Source organism: Drosophila pseudoobscura, chromosome 2 (assembly GCF_009870125.1).
Source record: "Drosophila pseudoobscura strain MV-25-SWS-2005 chromosome 2, UCI_Dpse_MV25, whole genome shotgun sequence".
NCBI lineage: Eukaryota > Metazoa > Arthropoda > Insecta > Diptera > Drosophilidae > Drosophila > Drosophila pseudoobscura.
In genome coordinates, this window is record NC_046679.1 from 24,161,033 (window position 1) to 24,178,961 (window position 17,929).

Sequence of the window (17,929 nt, forward strand, 5' to 3'; positions counted from 1 at the left end):
TGACGCCCGGCTGAGCTGGCAGTTAAGGCAGAAGCGGCGTCGCCTTAAATTAGATTTTTCCCCATTTTCCATTTTGTTTTCATTTTATTTTTTATTTTTTTTTGTACTTTTACGTTTTTGCCCATTTAAGATTTATCAGAGCGCGCGTACTCGAAGTGGAGTGGAGTTTGAGTGCCGCAACAAAAAACTGTAAGAGAAATGAGAATTTCCAGCGAATTTTGTCCCCATCTTAAAGCGGAGTGAATGGCGAAAATTATTTGTAATACTCTAGAAAAGAGAGAGGATATCTGGATTTGGGGCACGTGTTTGCCAAAAGAAGAAAGAGTATCTAAGATATATTGGAAGAGAAATTATAGCCGTGTCCATCTTTCCTATTCGGATTTGTATGAAAACTATTTCCGCAGAGCTTTCTCTTTGGTGCAAATGGCCCGATCTGATTGTTAAATTGATAAATTATTGATAAATAAGTAGATAAATAGACTACAGCTTCATCTCCTCATCTCATCTCTGACCCTCCATATAAACTATAGATCTTTGAAGGGCATTCAAATCTTCGGCTCCCAAAGCACATCTTCTTCTCTTTTCCAGTTATTTTCTTCAACAGGTCGAAAGACTGTGTTCGAGACGAGACTTAACGATAGACTGCACAGCAGAGCCATAGAGGAAACTTACCAGAAACTGCCACCTTATCCCACATAGATCTACCAGAGACCGTTCTTCTCATCAGTCAGAGACCTCTTGCCTATCCCAGAGATCCCTGTCTATCTTCATGTAGAACCTGGCTTACCTGTAAGCAGAAAAGAAATGCATTTAAGCCAGTGATAGGTAGAGCAAGAACTACGGCTAACACGACACAAAAGAGGCAGCCAAATGAGAATTGATTGCAGGCCCAGAACCAAGCCGGAACCCGGACTCATTCCTCCCCCAAGGACAATCCCATTAGATTCTTATGTGTGTGTGTGTATATGTGTGGAATAAAAATCGGCTTAGAGCCCAATAAGAATCAACACAAAATGTGTCAACACCTTTATGCTGCCACACCCGAAAGAACAGTCCCGAAAAAAATTCCGTCTCCACCCTATCCTCCATATGTGGCAGTGTTTTGCCTTTCCTTCAATTTGGCTGCTCCTTCTGCTGTGTGTTGCTGCTCCTTCTACTGGTTTTTGTTGCTCCTCTTTCTTGTTTTTGTTGCGTGTCTTTGCTTTTAGGGACAACATGTTTTCCAATGCCTCAGAGACGCAGATTTTTGCGCACGCAGTGAGTGGAAACAAAAATCTATATTCATAGAAGGAGCCGTAGAGATGAGGGACGGGAGGAGACGGGACGGGACGGGACAGGACGTACTGTTCACATAAGCAAATTATGAGCCATCGCTCCCGGGAGAAAGAAAGGTGCCATCAAACCAATAAATACTCTAAGGAATTCCGAGGAGGTTTTATATTTGAACCTGAAAAAACACACATAGAAAGCGTAACTCCGGAATTCTTTGAATATATAAGATTTTGAATATAGAATGGTACATTCTAGAATATTCCAGGGAAGAACACCTTTTTCTGCCGTAGATTAAAGCAGTAACCCAATAAAAGAGGGTATCCCCTCGCTTTTGAAGGGTATGCCCTTTCAACAGCGGCGTTCCGCTGTGGCAAGAACAAGTCATCTGTGTAAGCTTCAGCCCTCAACCCTTCTCCTGCCACTTTCTGCCAGTGCTAAAGGTATTTGCATTTAGTGGAAAGGAAAGTGCGTGTGCGTCTAAAAAAAGGTTGCCCTTTTGTGCCACATCGACATCGATAAGTTGGTGGCTCCTGCCTCCAGGGGGCAGGCAGCAGCAGGTAGCGAGCGCTTAATCTAGCGACTGTCATAATTTGACGCACGCACGAATACTCGCCCGTACAAACATACATACATACTTGCTCGTACATATGTGTGCGGAGGGCACAGTGAGGCGTGAAATTTTGTTGCCAGATTCGTTTTTGTTCCTTCGCTACACAAAAGCGTCAAGCATTCAGTCATCCCTTTCGACCCCACACAATGTCAATGTCAACTCATCGTGGGAGTACTACACTCACAACCCCAACCACCCCCACCCACATACATCCTTCTGTAAGCCCTCTTTTCAAGGTGTTGGCCCCTCTTTTTATCGCTGCTCACTTTTTCTTGTGTTTTTCCGTTCTTTTGTGCGCTGTTCTGGCTGACGATTTGCGTAATTTTCAGGTTCATTTAGCGTTTAATGCTTGTAAGGAAATTTTAATTTTATGGCCAGCAGCCAAAGGCGGCCAAAAAGCAGCCAAAAGCGGCTAAAAGCGATAGCGGCAGCAGCAGAAAGAGATGAAGCCGCAGCCGGAAGCCAGGATCAAGGAGCCAGAAAGGTGAAAACAAATTTCATAAAGGATTATGCCCGCTTCACTGGAGCCTTTATGTGAATGGATAAGAAAGAGAGTCCCTAGTCCTGGAGGCTTTCTGCATTTAAGAAAAGGTTGTTCTGGCGATTGTTCTCCGTCTCTTTTAGCTCTCTCTCTCTCTCTCTAAACTCTTTCCCACTCTCCCTTTTTATTTGTGGCGGGGAGGTTAAAGTTCCGTGTCAAGTTGACAAATTATTTAGGTAAATATTTGCGTGATTTTGATAATGATGTTGCTTTTGGGTCTCCTACGCTTCGGTTCAGTTTCAGTTTCGGTTTCTGGTTACTGGTTCCCCTGCTCTTTCTCTCTCTCTCTCGCTCTCTGCGTTCAACATTCACCACGGAATTGTTGCGGTCTCTGTGGTTCTTCTCGCGTGCCACTACAACACATACCATACATACGATATATACAATACATGCAATACATAACCATGTGCGTTTGTGGCACTGGAAAGCGGGCGAGCAGTCAAGCCAAACACTATTAATTAGCTGATATTCAGAGCAGGGACTGAAGGAGAGATAGGAGTCTCGCTCCTCCCATATTGAATATTAATTACACTTTCCCTGAGCAAAACCCCCTCCCCCTAGAACCGCGCTGGAACCCCCCGCGGAACACCCTATGGTATGCCACTCCAGGGCCCTAAACCTAACCCTCTCCTGGCATTCAAAAGCTAATTAAGCGACCATTGACAACGACAACAGCCAAATGTGAGCCACGCAACGCAAAACACTTTAATACAGAAACACTTTAGGCAATCTTGACGCTTGAATCTCTATATATAGGATTCCTCTGCCTCTACCCTGCCACCGCAGAGGGCGGTGTAATTAGCACCTGGCTCTGCCTGCCACAGGACTGTGTCTATGGATTAGCGCTGCCCGCAAATCGATTTCGAATTGTGCGATAATTGACTGCGACACTGGAAAAAGTATAGAAGGACTCAGACACTGGAAACACGGAAAACAGGTAGATTGTGTCGGGAGGCTGATATAGGGGTGACATATAACGACTTTTCAGTGAATCAGCTAAAGACTATGGCATAGAACCGATACTTTGGGAAGAATAAAACCTAAAGTAACATAAAGGTATAGTGAAACAGCCAAATTATTTGCGTAGAGGCGACTAAAGACTGTCAGGAAAAGTACAGGATTATGATATAATGAGGAGACTCCATGGGAAGCTATAGGGGAAATACTATAGGGAACTACAGCATTATAGTTATACAAATAGGATAGGTGTGAATCAGGGTAGTATCTGCTCATAAAATACTTGCCATAGATAAAGACAGTGGAATCCCAAAGGGGAGCTCTAGAGCCGTATATGTAGCTGAATGGAACAAGGGCCATGCTTTTGCTATGGCATAGGGGAGACACTCTGTAAATAGCTAAAGCTTATCCACCACTCGTATCTCAATCAGCAGAAGCCATGTGCATGGTATAGCCCCTATACCTATACGTAGCTCCGACCTATCCATGACCGTGACACAATGGATCCCCTGACACTCGAACCCCAACAGAAAAACACTTTCTAATGAAGTTTTTCGAAAACAATTCTACAGAAAATCAAAATCTGAATACGAATGCATGGATGGCGGTAGGTGGTTGGTGGTAGGTGGAAAAAGAAAAAAGAAACAGGTAAATTACGTGGCCATAGACCATAAACCCGCAGACAGAGAAGGGTATAAGGAGGGGAGCGGTAGGGAGAGAGGAACAATGGCGAAAACTGTTAGCCAGCCATGACGATGACAACGAGACAGAGACAGAGATAGAGATAGAGACAGAAGCAGAAACAGATAGCCAGACGTACGGAGAGATAGACAGACAGAATAGATGGATGCAAAATTGAATGCAAACTCGAAAACGGAACGAAGGGCATGCCACAATTTGGCAGAGGGGCGAAACTTTCGTGGTGACCTCAGATATAATTTTTGTGGAAAGTAATATAAAAGGCAAAAGTGCAAATTCTCGACTCTGACTCTCGGACGATCTGACGCTCTTCCCCCTACGATAATGATGACTCTGGCGGAGCTTTTTGGAAATTAAAATTGCATAAATTATGCAAAAATGTTTGAAAACTCTCCCCTCTGAAGCTGCAGCTGCCACAGGTCACTCCTCTTCCTAGTAGATGGATGGGATGATTCGAGAGGATGGAGATGATGATGATGATGATGATGCGGCTAAATCACTTTGATTGGCCTTCAAGTGGGGTTCCCCGCAGGGAGTGCATTATTTTCACAACCAAGAAGCAATCAGGCCCTCCCAAAAGAGGGGATACTGGTATCCCACTCGAATCGTTGATTCATCTCCCATACGATATACGAGCACAAAAGAGCTGAGTGGAGGAGTCCGGCTCCAGTCATCGATATTCATGCCGCCCCTACCTCTGGGTTCTGTTGCTTTTGCGCTGTCCAGAAATTCCAAGGAGGGAGCGCCTCTTTTCGCTGAATTGATAATGGACCAGAGCGCGCAGCTTCCTCGACAGATTCCCCTTGAGGGCATTAATTATTTATAGACACAGCCAATTGTTTGTTCCATGCTCTCCCTCTCCCTCTCCCTGTCCCTCTACCACTATCTCTCTCTCTCTTTCCCTCTCTATGAATATCAACGCTTTCGTTTCGTTTGGCAATTGTTTGGCCAATTACGTGGCGCAGACATGACTCAACCTTTGGTCTATCTACCTGAACCATACCTGACCCTGCGTTGCACCTGTTGTTATCATTGGAACGAGAAGGAGGGGGCAAAACATTAAATGTGCATTAGTCCCTGTCTGAGGTTTGCTTTTTGTCCCTTTGTTTGCTCTTTTCCAATCTGGTGACTTCCACTCGGATACAGAGAGGTCTCTCTCCCTTTAGCCTGTAGACAGAGGGAGTCACTGGCCTGTGGGCCCTTATCGGTGGGCTCAACTGTTTCCTCATACTGTCATTTCCGTTGCACGTGTGCCACCATAGCGGCGAAAAGTGCTGCCCAGGCATAAATCTCTCTCAGCTCTTGGACTCCAGAGGGCCTGGAACCAATCATGACATTCCCACAGGCAGAACAATTAAAAGCATTCAACAAAACTAATTTTCGCCTGGCAACACACAGCAGTGCGTACTCTGCCCAAAAGCAACCTCATCATTCTCCTTTCTGTTGGGTTTATGATATCCGATACTGCCCCAACGGAGGCGGGATGTGACTCAAGCTGTGAGGCTGGACAAAAAAACGAAACAGATTTCATTTTTCCATACCCTAAACAAACGAAAGAACTCATGTAGAGCGAGTGGTGTGGAGAGGAGTGGAGCGGAGGAGGACGGGGCGGGGCGGGGGCTTTTTGTTTGTAATTTCGCACTTCATTTAGCGTTAAATTAACAGCAAGAAACATTCATTCGGAGACGCGGTACGTGGACTTCTTTCATTTTTAGGCACGAAATAACCATAAAAGATGGAGAGTCATAGCCAGAGCCAGACGCTGACGCTGAGGCATAGGATACTCACTCGCACGAAATGCCATTTAATCATAACTCAGCAGAAGTTGGATCCGATTGCAACTAATCTGTAGGGAAACTATAGGAGAGCTGTGCAGATGGGTATGGAGATGGGGATGTGGATAGGGATAGGGATGGGGGTACGGTGAGGCGAGGCGTGTTGCAGCATAAATAAGAATCAGCACGCGGCTGTCTGTGGACTCTGCAGACGACTCTGCAGCGGTGATGCGCTTCACTGCAGCGGAACGACAAATGCTACAACAAGAACACAGAACACGGCACAAAAAAAGAAACAAACAGAGGCATTGCTTTGTGGCATGTACAATAAATACACCCCGGCAAAAAAAACAACAAACGAATAACCAGAGAGCCCAATGTTTATGAGGGGTTTCGAGGCTGCAGCTACCCCTTGCATACCAATTTGGACTTGTTGCCATGGAAACTATGGTTCTAACAGTCAAATTTTGATGCAATTTTGATTGATTGAGTTTTGAGGGCCATCAATGAAGTGTTGGGAAGGTTCGTAGCTATTAGATAAATATAAAACAATTGTAAATATTTAAAATGATTATGAAACAGTTGATTATGAAAATTCTGAACTTTCATTGGCATATGGCTAAGGACTCGTTTATGGTTACCATGGAAATACTTCGAACTAGATCCACAATGACTGGAAAAAGTCTTTGAAGCGATCGTTTCTATGGAAACTATACCAACTGGAAGTCCAGTATAAATAAGCATGCAAATATAATTATTTCGAGACAATTTATGACGTTTGCTTTATTGATCATCAATAAGAACAATTTTTCAAGTGAATACTGTTTTTGTTAAGGTTATTCCGATGAATTCTACATCTGCTACCTAGAGCAGAAGATCGCATATGAGGAGTGTTTGAGATGTACACTCAGAGAAAATTGTCATAGTTAAAGTTTAAATTAAATATTCGGGGTTTAAATGCAAACTTAAAGAAAGCAAAGAGAATTCACTTTTATTCAAACATAAATTAATAAAATATTAAATATTTTTAATTTACAAATACAAATTTGGAGTGTAGATATGATGCATAATTTGACTGTAGTTTTCAAGAATATTGAAAAAAAACACAGGGAGTCGATTTACATGACTATTGTTTAGATGTATTTTTAATACAGAGAAATGTTCATTCTCCTCTATAGACTGATATAGAACACAAAACATCTCAAAAACATCTCCAAGTCTCCTCTGCAGTCTGATATACCCGCTCTATAACCAGTTTGCCATCTGGTAGGCAGAAGATCCCAGCAACAAAGACCCGAACAGAGTCGAAGCTCAAACAGAGAAGAGATTCATAAATGCGCAGTCGCAACGGCTACAACAGCAGCAGCAGCAGCCGCAGCAGCAGCAGTGGCATCAATGGATTTGATCGGGGGGATTGGTAAATGTGAAGGCCGACCGCTCGAGCCAAGAAATGCCAAACGATGCCCTGCTCGGAGATGCCACGAGAGAACGAACCAGCATCTCGGAGCCAGCCAGCTGCAGCCTGACCCCACACTGAATGCCACTAACGATGCTGGTGCCGTGGCGACTCTGACTGCGCTGGCGGCGCATTAAATGCTCAGATTTCCTCGGATTGAATAAAGAGTTTCGGCTCATTGTATGCGGAGAGGTTCCTACTGAAGTCGAAGCTATAGATGGAGCTGCTGCTGCTTCGGTCTTTGGGGGCTTCGGGGGCTTCGCGGGCTTCGGCTGCTGCTGGCCAGGCAGCCTTTCATAATCGCAAATTGATGTGCCAGCACAAGCAACATCTTCGTCTGGCTCTGGGTCTGCGTCTCCAATAGCTCTGCCCCCCCTCTCTGACTGCTGCTACAATCTGCCCCTTGCTGCTGTTCAGTGGAGCGTGGGAGCGCTTCGAATGTGGAAATAGACGAGAGCGGGCGACGGAGGGGGGTCTACCTTATTGGCTAATACCATCTACGTCGATGTCTGCTTTTGGCCAGCTGTGCGTTGAAATTGATAACCGCGAAATAACAAAAGCTCTTCTTTCTTTCTTTCGTTTATTCCTTTTTTGCCAATGAGAAGAAATTCGTTTCATTCAATTTTTATTTATGACTTCTTTCGGCTTTCATTTGGACTCGACTCGACTCGACTCGATTCGGGCTCTGGGCTTCAGTTTTTCCCTCTGTTTGTTTTCTGGCTTTTCGCATTGATTTCTTGTTAATTTTACATTTGCAGTTGGCTGGCTTTTCTTTTGGGACTCTTCTCCCGCTTCTCCTCCGCCCCTTCATTGTTTTTCCATGCCACAACTGGCGCCCGCTTTTGTCGGCTTTTGTTTTCGCTTTTCTTTTATGATAGTAGCAGCAGGAGGAGGACGGGGCGTTTTTCTTTTGCTCATTTTAGTGCTATTCTCCGTATTCTATGGGCCCCGGCCCCGTCGGAGAGGGGGTGTATAGTTATTGTTTTAGTTAAGTTGACCATTTGTATACGATTCCGCTTATCTGTGGGGCAGGCAGCGCCGCCCGGGCCATCCACTTGTCTCCGATCCCCTCCTCGCATTTGCGGCCTCATTTATTTTCATTCTCTTTGTCATAACAATCTTTTTATTCCGCTCATTTCTGCTCTCTTGCCACTGACCTTAACACATTTTTGGTGCCGTTCTTTAGGCAGCGCCTTTGCTAATGCAATTTCAGGGCAGCACAATTTTTATTTCGGAGCAACCGAAAAAAACACAAAAAAAAAAGGAAACAGATAATGTAAATGGCATCAAATCAAATTATCATAATTGGCACAGATTTGTGGCTTTTTGTGGAATGGAATTTGATGCTGGGGATAGTATTTTTTGTATGTTTTGTGCAGCTGCCAGGGTCATTAGGAGGAGTTTTTTCTGCGCATCATCCCAAAGAAGATTCATTATTTTGGTATTTATTGAAGCTGTATTTTCTGTATCTTAACTTAAGGAAGAACCCTTCTTTAAAAGCGTTTCTGCCCCACTCCTTATTCTCCCCCTTCTCTCCTTGTGCAAGACCCATCCCTTAGGGCATTTTCTGCACGTCTTCTTAACAAAAGATCCATTCTTTAGGGCCTTTCCATTCTACATCTTTGTGGCTCTTCTGCAGCTCTTCTCAAAGAAAGATCGTTTCCTTGACTCATTTCTGCATCTTAGCCCAAAAGAAGATTGATTCCTTGGGTCTTGTCCGCACCTCAACATCAGTGACGATCCATTCTTCAGGTCTTTTCCGCACCTCATTTTACGAGAAACATCGATACTTAAGGTGTATATTTCTTCTGCTGCATTCCACACTTAAGCCTCTTAAAAGAGGATACTGGATACCACCAGAGGAATGAGTAAAAAGGAAAGAGGTAAGGGGTAAGGGGTTTTATATAATAATAAAGTTAAATAAACGAACAAACAATAATGACAATTGCTGATTTATGAGGCAGCCCCCAAAACGAGACGAGGCAAAGGCAAAAGCCAGAGACAGAGGAGCAACAACCAGTTTTTTCAGCAGCGTCACGAAGTTGTCGGCCCATTACAAGTTGCACGTTGCACGCTCCTCGTTGCACGCCGCTAATTAGATTCCATTCCAGTCAGAAATTGTGAATGCTGTTGCTGTAGCTGCTGCTCATCTTGGAGTTTTGTACGTGGATGCACTGCGATACTCCTACACACGCCACACAGAAGACGTGATCGTCTCAGTGTTCGGCGAACACTGATCAACATGGAATGGGGAATGGGCAACGGTTGAAGGAGAGTGTAAGCAGGCACTCAGGTAAGTGGCTAAAAGTGTGTCAATGTCTGTGAACTGGAACTGGAACTGGAGCGTTGAAATGCCGATTTCGACTCGCTTCTATGCCCTGCATTTTCATATAATTTACAGAGAGCGAGCCGAGCCGAGCCGCCAGGGCCCTGAAATGGAGCCAACGACTGAAAGCAGCTCTTTTGTGTGTTGGGGCTCCGTCTCCGTCTCTGTGGGGCAGGTGGGCGTCAAGGCACTAAATTGCCCACATGTGAAGGGGCACCCTTCTCTCTCTCTGCCTTTCTGTCTCTCTGTCTGTCTGTTGTACAGGTGCATGCAACAGAGCGAAGAGAAACCAAATGAAGAAGACTTTATCGTGACTCCCTCTCATGACCCTCTGCCTCTTCTGCCTCTTTTGCCTCTTTGAGTCACGTCCACGTTTCGCCTGGAAATTGCATTCGAAAATCATTGGCAGACCCCGTACCCAGATTGGCCAGAACTCCTTCATCTTCTCCACTAATTAATGTGGGCGTGTAAGCCAAACAAAGTGCAAAATTTATCACTGATTCTCTGCCCAAAAAGATGTGGGGGTTGTACCCCCGAAAGGACCATTAAAACGCCTCTCAAATTGCTCGAGCATGCAGCAATCTTCAGCAGGTTAAAGGTCGCCGTAACACGTGCCTCACCTGCCGCAGTGCGTGGTAAATTATACGAAAAAACGAAACGAGAAAGTGTCTGCATGGCCGAGAGATCGGCTCAGGGCTTATGGCAAATCATTTGGGTAATGGCCAGAGATGACAAACTACAAGACAATGAGTGAGCAATAAGTCGTGGAAGGGCGGGGGGATCGTATCGTATTGCATGCCCCATCAATCAGAGGCAGAGAGACAAATTATGAAACTTCTGTAAACGGAATCGTGGACAATGTTCGCCTGCCAAAACGCATTAAAACCCAATCAGAGAGGCGGCGTGTCGCGGCCATCAGTCAGTCAGCGCATCCAAAGCCCCGTCAACTAATGAGACTTTGACGGCGTTTAGTTTTCGATTTGATGGGCAGGGAAAGAAAAAAACTATGAGACAGACCAAAACAAGGCCCAATCCCAGTCCCAATCCAAACGCAGGTCCCAACTGTCATCGCATTTCAGGAGGAACCATTTGACAGCGTTCCGTGAGGGGGGCCCTGAGACGTTTGTTCAATCAAAGCGCTGCTTGCCGCAAAAGAAATCAATTAGTGCGAAATTAGCCAAAGACCACAGACCAAGACCAAGCCCAAGCCCAAGCCCAAGACTCTGTAGAAACCCGGCTCTGACCCTCATAAGTGTATTATTTTACCTCTTTCATGGGCACCCATTGTGTGTGCTTGGTTTTGATATGGGTATGGGTCCAACGATTTGTATCTAATGAATTTTTAAGCTGAAAATTATTAGACATTTGATTCCAATGAGAATTTGATGGCAGTCTGACGGATGATAAGTTAATCTTAAGTGGATTTGGCTTTTAAAATGCCATACAGAGACATGGGAAACAGAGAGAGAGAGAGACAGAGAGAGAGATCATTGGCCGCCCGCCTGTGGAGTGCTGGAATGGTTTCCACATTAGTGCCTCAAGTGCCTGTCCCCGCCCCTGCCATAGTGCCACTAATTGCTGCAGCTACTGTGTGTACCAGAAACCAATCCCGGACACACAATCCAACTCCCTATTCACTCAGGATCGCATAAATCACAGTCGAGTGCATTTAATTAATTTGCGCTGCGCCTCTTGAAAAAAAAACAACAAACAAAAACAAACAAACGCCCAAAAAATCATATATGAAAATGAAAAGTTACGCAGATGGAAAAGTGGGTGTGGAAAATTCGACAAAAATATAAAAAACAAGAAAAGGCAACGTTTTGAGGAAACAAAACTGTGACTATTCATACCCTTGAACACGGAAAGCTCTTCCGATGGAAACGGAATAGAGTCGTAGGACTTGAATGAACTAATAAACACAAAATATGAAACAATGAAACTCAGAGCGTATATTAATATTTCAGTTAGTTATAAAAGATTGACACCTGCAATACTTTTCTCTCCCCAAATCTACAGAAAGATATCTACATTAAAAATCGTATACAAGGGAAGAGACCTCTGGTTATGCTGATCGAAATACACGTACACCTCATAGACTCCCAAAATAGTATTTGTTTTCTTTTTTTCAAATACCGGCTCGTAATCCTAATACCCTTCGGAGAGAGTACAGCCCCGTAAATATACAAAATAAACTACGAATACAATAGAAAAGTTGCGCATGCAGCTGCCACACACACCCCACTCACAATTTGTTTTTATTTGCATCTGGTTTTCGGTGATTCAGGGGTTCCAGAGCGGCTCGGAATGTTATTCTAAATGGAAATTTGAAATTTTTAGCCGCAGACGCTATGTGGCAGGTGGCGTTCTAACGGTTACGAGAGAGCAGACCAGACCAGAGCTTTTTATACTTTTTGTTTTCCATTTCGATTGGGTTTTTCTCGCTTTTCTGTGGTGCTGGTGGTGGGGGGGGTTCATGTTTTTGCAATCTCTTCACGGCTAGTGGGTTTAGATTTCCAATTATTGGATTGCAGGCACTCATTAGGCGGAGTGGATCTGCCAGACCATAAGAGGCAGCAGGGGTAGCAGCAAGCTCTGGCAAAATCAAGAAATAAGAAAAACATTTACCCATTGGCCATCCATAAGTACTCAATATGCAAATCACATTTAATTGCAGGTCTTTTTCCCGGAAAGGCAAAAGTCAATGCAAGTGAAAAGACGATCGATTCATTTCGTGGAAAACACGGCTGTAGTTGACCGCATTCAAACGGAGGGACACGGCGGGCAGGGAACGAAGAGGCTACAGAGAAATCGCAGGGAAAACGGAAAAGCTCGAGTGCGAGTGCGAGTAACGAGGTGCGGTCTTGATTGGACAAGAAAATTCACGGGAAATTTGCCAATGGGAGTAGGACAGTAATTGACTCAAGGACCCAACTCGACTCCTACACGGTGCACTGCTGCTCCTGGGTTTTGCTCTATCAATAATTCCCATTAATTGCCCCTTTTGGCCCACCCACGCAAGTGTTTTCGCCTCTCCCCTTGCCGTCCCTCCCTCCATTGCCATTTCCACTTCCATTTCCGCTTCCGTCGGGTGTTTGTTCAGGCACTTGCCCAACAATCTTTTAATATTCAAATTTCATTCAGAGATAGGGGGGTGTATTCATGGGTTGTATTTTGTTCTGCTGTTGTGCTGTTCTGCTGCTGCAGTTCGTTGATGCAACATTCAAACAAATTTCTGCTGTTGCTTGCCACCAATTTCTGTTTTCTAAAGTTGCGCCACAAACACAAAATACAGGCCAAAAAAAACAACAACAACGCAACGCAACGCCGGCTTCGACGGAGGTTTAACGTTCTGCTTGGCTAAACACACGGCCGCACAACAAAAGGTAGGGTATGTCGGGTATGTACATGCATGTACTTGATATACATATGTACACACATATACTACACATATACACATATCCATAAACGGTTGAGTTTAACGAACTGAGCTTTGTTTTTGGTCCACTCTCTTTCGACCGACTCACGGGCTCTTTGCTCAGAAAACTAATTTGGCCTCCAGTCCACCTCCTCTCTGCCTCGCTTACCTACTCTCTCACTGCCTTTTGCCTCTTTTACCCACTGCATGCTCCTCTGCACACACATTCGTGCCGTCTCTTTCCTACGCTCCCATTCCCTCTCTCTATACCCCCAGAGTCTTCGTTTCGCAATCCTTAAAAATCTTCCTTCGGAATAAAATGTGGGTTGCGTTCCCTCCCATCTAAATCGTTGTTTATAGGGTATTACTTATGAAGACAGTCTAAAAAGTATATTTATTCTTGATCTGGATTGCAATTGGGCTTACTTTTGGACTTGTCTGTACATCCGAATGGTCATAGTGGAGAGGATTCGATCACTATTTCTGATAAATATGAGTGCAAAGCTGGGAGGTTGGGATATCTCGGAATAAACAGTCGCACAAAAATCTGAAGAAATAATGAGCAACATTGTTTCCTATGATGTAAGAGATGTAAGATCTTCTAGGATATTTTAACTTTCAACTGCCAAAAACAGCTTACATTTCTTCTATTTTCCATTTTAAATAAAAACCAATTTGAAGTCAAGAAAATGTGTGTTTCTGTAAGCCGTCTTGAATGACGGACTGGCTTCTGGATATCAGGGCCTCAACTGTCAGCAAAAAACAAAGCAGAATCCCATAAACAAATCATATTAAATGTGTCACTTTAGGCATTTATTTTGAGAAAATATTCGCTGCAAAATAGGGCAGCATTTCCAGCAGAATGAAATCTGCTTACTGCCTGATGGTTAAGGCACTCGAAAACCTTCCACACACACACAGCCACACACATGTGCAGGAGATAAAAAACACCTCCACCCGCCCGATATTCCAGACGGTGCTGCAACATTTCTCTTATTTACGAGCCACGTAGCCATAAAACGCATACATAAATTTCCTAGGGAAGCCATACCCCTCCAGCCACCGAAAAGAGTCCTGTTCCTCTAGAAAATGCAGGCCATAGCCGTAGAAAGCCGTCAGGAATAAAGAAATTGATATAAATGGTACGGGGGCCAAACTCCTATATTCGTTATAGATATGGCTGGGAGGATACAGGATTTTGTGGTGCGGGTGGGAATTTGTGTGGGAATGAGAATGGATTGTCTGCTGGCACTGCCAAATCGAATGGCGCGAAATGTCGTCAAAGTTTGTCAAAATATTTAAATAAATGTGTCCTCGAGTCGCATTCAATCTCAATCTGAATATCTGCGAGAGGATGTGCTCTAGGAGAATAAGTTGTCAAGGAAACCCTGTCGGGAAACAGTGATATCTCCCGTATTACAGTGATCCCTCTAGAGTCCCGTTTCAGATATTCTGGTTGCACTGATTTTGTCCACAAATCAGTGACAGAAAACTGTCCGTTTCAGATGTTCCAGCACCTCCTATCCCAAGAGAAAATGTTCAAGGACCAAAAACACTCTGCGATTGTCACCACCAAAACCTGTCTAGTCTTCAGACAGCAGTCCCTTAAGAGACCTTCCACTGTACCGGCCCTATAATGGGGAAACAATTTTCGATTATTACGAGCAGCGCCTCCATCTTTCAACTGTGGGACTGGAAGACTGGGGGATTCCCCAGCACTTTTGCCACTCACGGCAATAATCATTAATAAAAATGTTTGGCATTTAAAATTAAACGAGTAAACGGCACGTGCCGCACCGCACTGAACGAGCCTCACTCTTCTCTCTGTGTGGCCTGTGTGGCAACTTTCTGCGAGAGATGGAAAACGGAAAAGTTTTCGGCAATTTCATTTCAATTCGAGTGTGGAATTTAAGGCCATTTGCATATCAAAACAAAATGGTAGGCGTCTGTCGAGAGGGGAGGTCCTTTACCCGCCGCCGCAGCTGGCGAGGATTGCTCTGGCGCCTCCTCGGGAGAAAACAATTAGCGGAAAATTCTCACAAGTTTTTGGCAATGGAGGATGGAATTCTCGCGCCCAACGATTCGAGTTAATTGCAGATACTTTTTGGTGGGGAGGCCCTCGCGACGGGCTGTCCAAATATCATTAACATGAATTTATAAACAATCGAAAGGAGGCTTAATTAAATTTAGCCAGCTCCCAGGAGCAGTCGAGCAGTAGGGGAGTCCTTCGAGTACAGTGCTTCCCCATAAACATAAAACATTCACAGAGCATAACTGTGTGTTGAACTTTCAGCCCCAAGGGCGCACAAAATTCTTTAAATAATTGTCCATAAATATAAGCGGACATAAAAAGGGCAACCAACCGTTTAATCCGTTGTCGTATTTAATATATTAGCCATATCTCTCGTTCGCTCTTAGCCATGGACTTGGAAATGACTCCGAGAAAGGAGTAAGCCTGCCCAGAAATCCTTTGGCTCATAAAATGTCAAGGAAATTTTTATTGATGAGCCAAAAAGCGAACAACGACAACGACGACGACAATGACAATAACGATTTCAGTCGAGATTTTGTCCTTGCCGACCGACGCGCCACGAGCCACGGGCATCGGCAGAGGAGCTCGCCTGCTCCTGCTCCTGCTTCTGCTCTGCTCCTCGCTAAAGTTTTTTTCCTCGAAGGACACACGGATAGGGAAAAGTGTGTCAAACTACTACCACACCAACACACTTAATACACTAACTATATTTGGGCGGGGGGAGAGCTCTACAGCTAGAGCTCTAGAGAGCGAATAACAATTCTGAATAGATTTCCGCTTGACACGTGACTCCTACCAACAACAAGAACACAAAAGGGCAAAACTTTGTGGTTTACTTTTATGTGGCATAACATTTGCCATCCTGTGATTCTTTTCAACATTATAACAGTGAAATACTTGAAATTTTCCTGTACAGAGCCGCAGAGCGGCCAAAGCAGCTCCAATGTCGTAAACACTATAATATTTCATGCATTTTTGCATTCAAAAATAGGAAGCTCCAATAACTAAACAAAAACAAAAACCGGCCACGAGGAATTTCATTGTAAATGAATAAGGAATTTGATCTCCAAAAAACAAATTTCACTGTGTTTTGTAAGTGTTTTGAGCAGCTCTTATACCTTTATCAATATTTGCGCAACTTCCTAAGCAACAGAGTGGTGCCTGACTGTTTGTAGACACTGTTGTAGAGCTCTGAGAACTATGTGTGTTGTTTCAATCAGTATAGCTTCACTGTATTCAGCTGTGTCACTAGGGATTCACTGTATGCTGCTGGGTCACCAATCACTGATGGTGCAGTTGGACCTTAGTGGGTGGTGCATTTACTGGTCTGCAATCAATATTATTTCACTGTAGTACTTTATTGGCTGTTTCACTGTATATTGGTGCAGCATTTCTCCAATGCTTTTGTGCTTCGTATTTCTCTGTGGCACTGATAACACTCTTCTTACTGTCACTTGGTCGTGCAGGCAACGTAAGGCGTTTTGACGATTTTGGACCGACTGTCTTGTCCCTTTTTCCGTTTTCCGTCCGTTCCGCGCAAATTTCCCGTTAGAACTGACGGCTGAAAACGAACCGTTAGCAGGGCCAATGTTCAAAATGACTAGCAGAGCGTGTTCAATGTTATCTATTAACAGACTATGCTGCTGGAATCGCAGCTCTAAAATGGAGATACTATGTGTGATGTAATTTTGAAGATATTATAAACAAACTTTGCGTATTCTTCAATATTTTTAAAATCAGCTAAAAATAATAATTAAAATATGATGACTATACAATACAGCTAATATTACGAATTATCAAATCAGATCAAGAGTATTAGAAGGTCTTCTGGTCTTAATGTAAAGATAAAATTATATATATTTGGTTTCATTTAATAATATAAAAAAAGCAGCTTTTTAAGATAATTTATAGTTTGAAATATTTAAAATTTGTACTATTTGTTTTTATACACGCCTAACATTTTTTATATTTCCAGAGTCAGACTCTGTTAACAGTCGGTTCTCTCACCTTTGAGTCACTTCGGCTGTTGCTCTCTCGTGCTCTTTTGCTCTGGAACCGGAAAAACGTGGAATTGAAACGTTCGGGTCTTTCTATTGTCGCACGAGCTCGAACCTATGACAACACGCTCAAACTTGTTACACAACCAACGATACAGACCGCCAACACGTTGTGTTTACGTTTTTTTTCGAGTGTTTCGGCGCTCGAGCGTGTTTGAGTGCGTTTGTTGTGGCGCCCAGCAACATGCTGCTGACCAGCATGTATGCCGTAGTACATATGTAACTTATATTTATATTAAACCTTATATTTGCGAGCCCCAGAATTTGTACTATGAAAAACGTATGCTACTAAAACGAGTATAAATACCCTAGGAGATGTTATAGAAGGGAGGTACCCTCTACGATGTAGTTTGCGTTAAGGAAGCAAGTCTAATCTAATCTGGTGGCATCCAGCTATTACACCATTTTCATAATGCTAATGCATACATATACATATATATGTAAGTATATCAATTTTTTTTATATATATTCAGTTTTTTTAGCTTCAAACATACATATGTTTAATGTTTTCTGGATTTTATAGCTGCATAAAATGTATCCGAACTAGTTTATTGACGTGAACTATGTACATATGAACAATAAGTATTTTGTCCATTTGCTGTCCACTATTCATGGACAGCGTGGAGTGCTTCGCCAAATAAAACCATAGGTTTTATGAAAATTTGGAAATACCTTATTTAGTTATTTATATGTATATGTAAAGGCTTTGTTAGCCTTAGACAATTTATTAGCTGCAAAGGATTATGGCGCACCAGCTGACTGGGATATCGGCTATTTTAAGTACAG

General features: G+C 43.6%; 1 protein-coding gene across 6 annotated transcripts in view; it reads right to left on the minus strand.

The window, feature by feature from the left end:
• The window catches only part of LOC4802637 (hemicentin-2), a 113,039-nt gene extending 96,366 nt beyond the window's left edge, over window positions 1-16,673 (minus strand). For all 6 annotated transcript variants that reach the window (XM_015182479.2, XM_015182480.2, XM_033376435.1 and 3 more), the window contains exon 1: window positions 16,205-16,673. The gene's annotated coding sequence lies outside the window, so the exon portion shown is untranslated. The remainder of the gene's footprint in view (window positions 1-16,204) is intronic.
• Window positions 16,674-17,929: the final 1,256 nt, after the last annotated feature.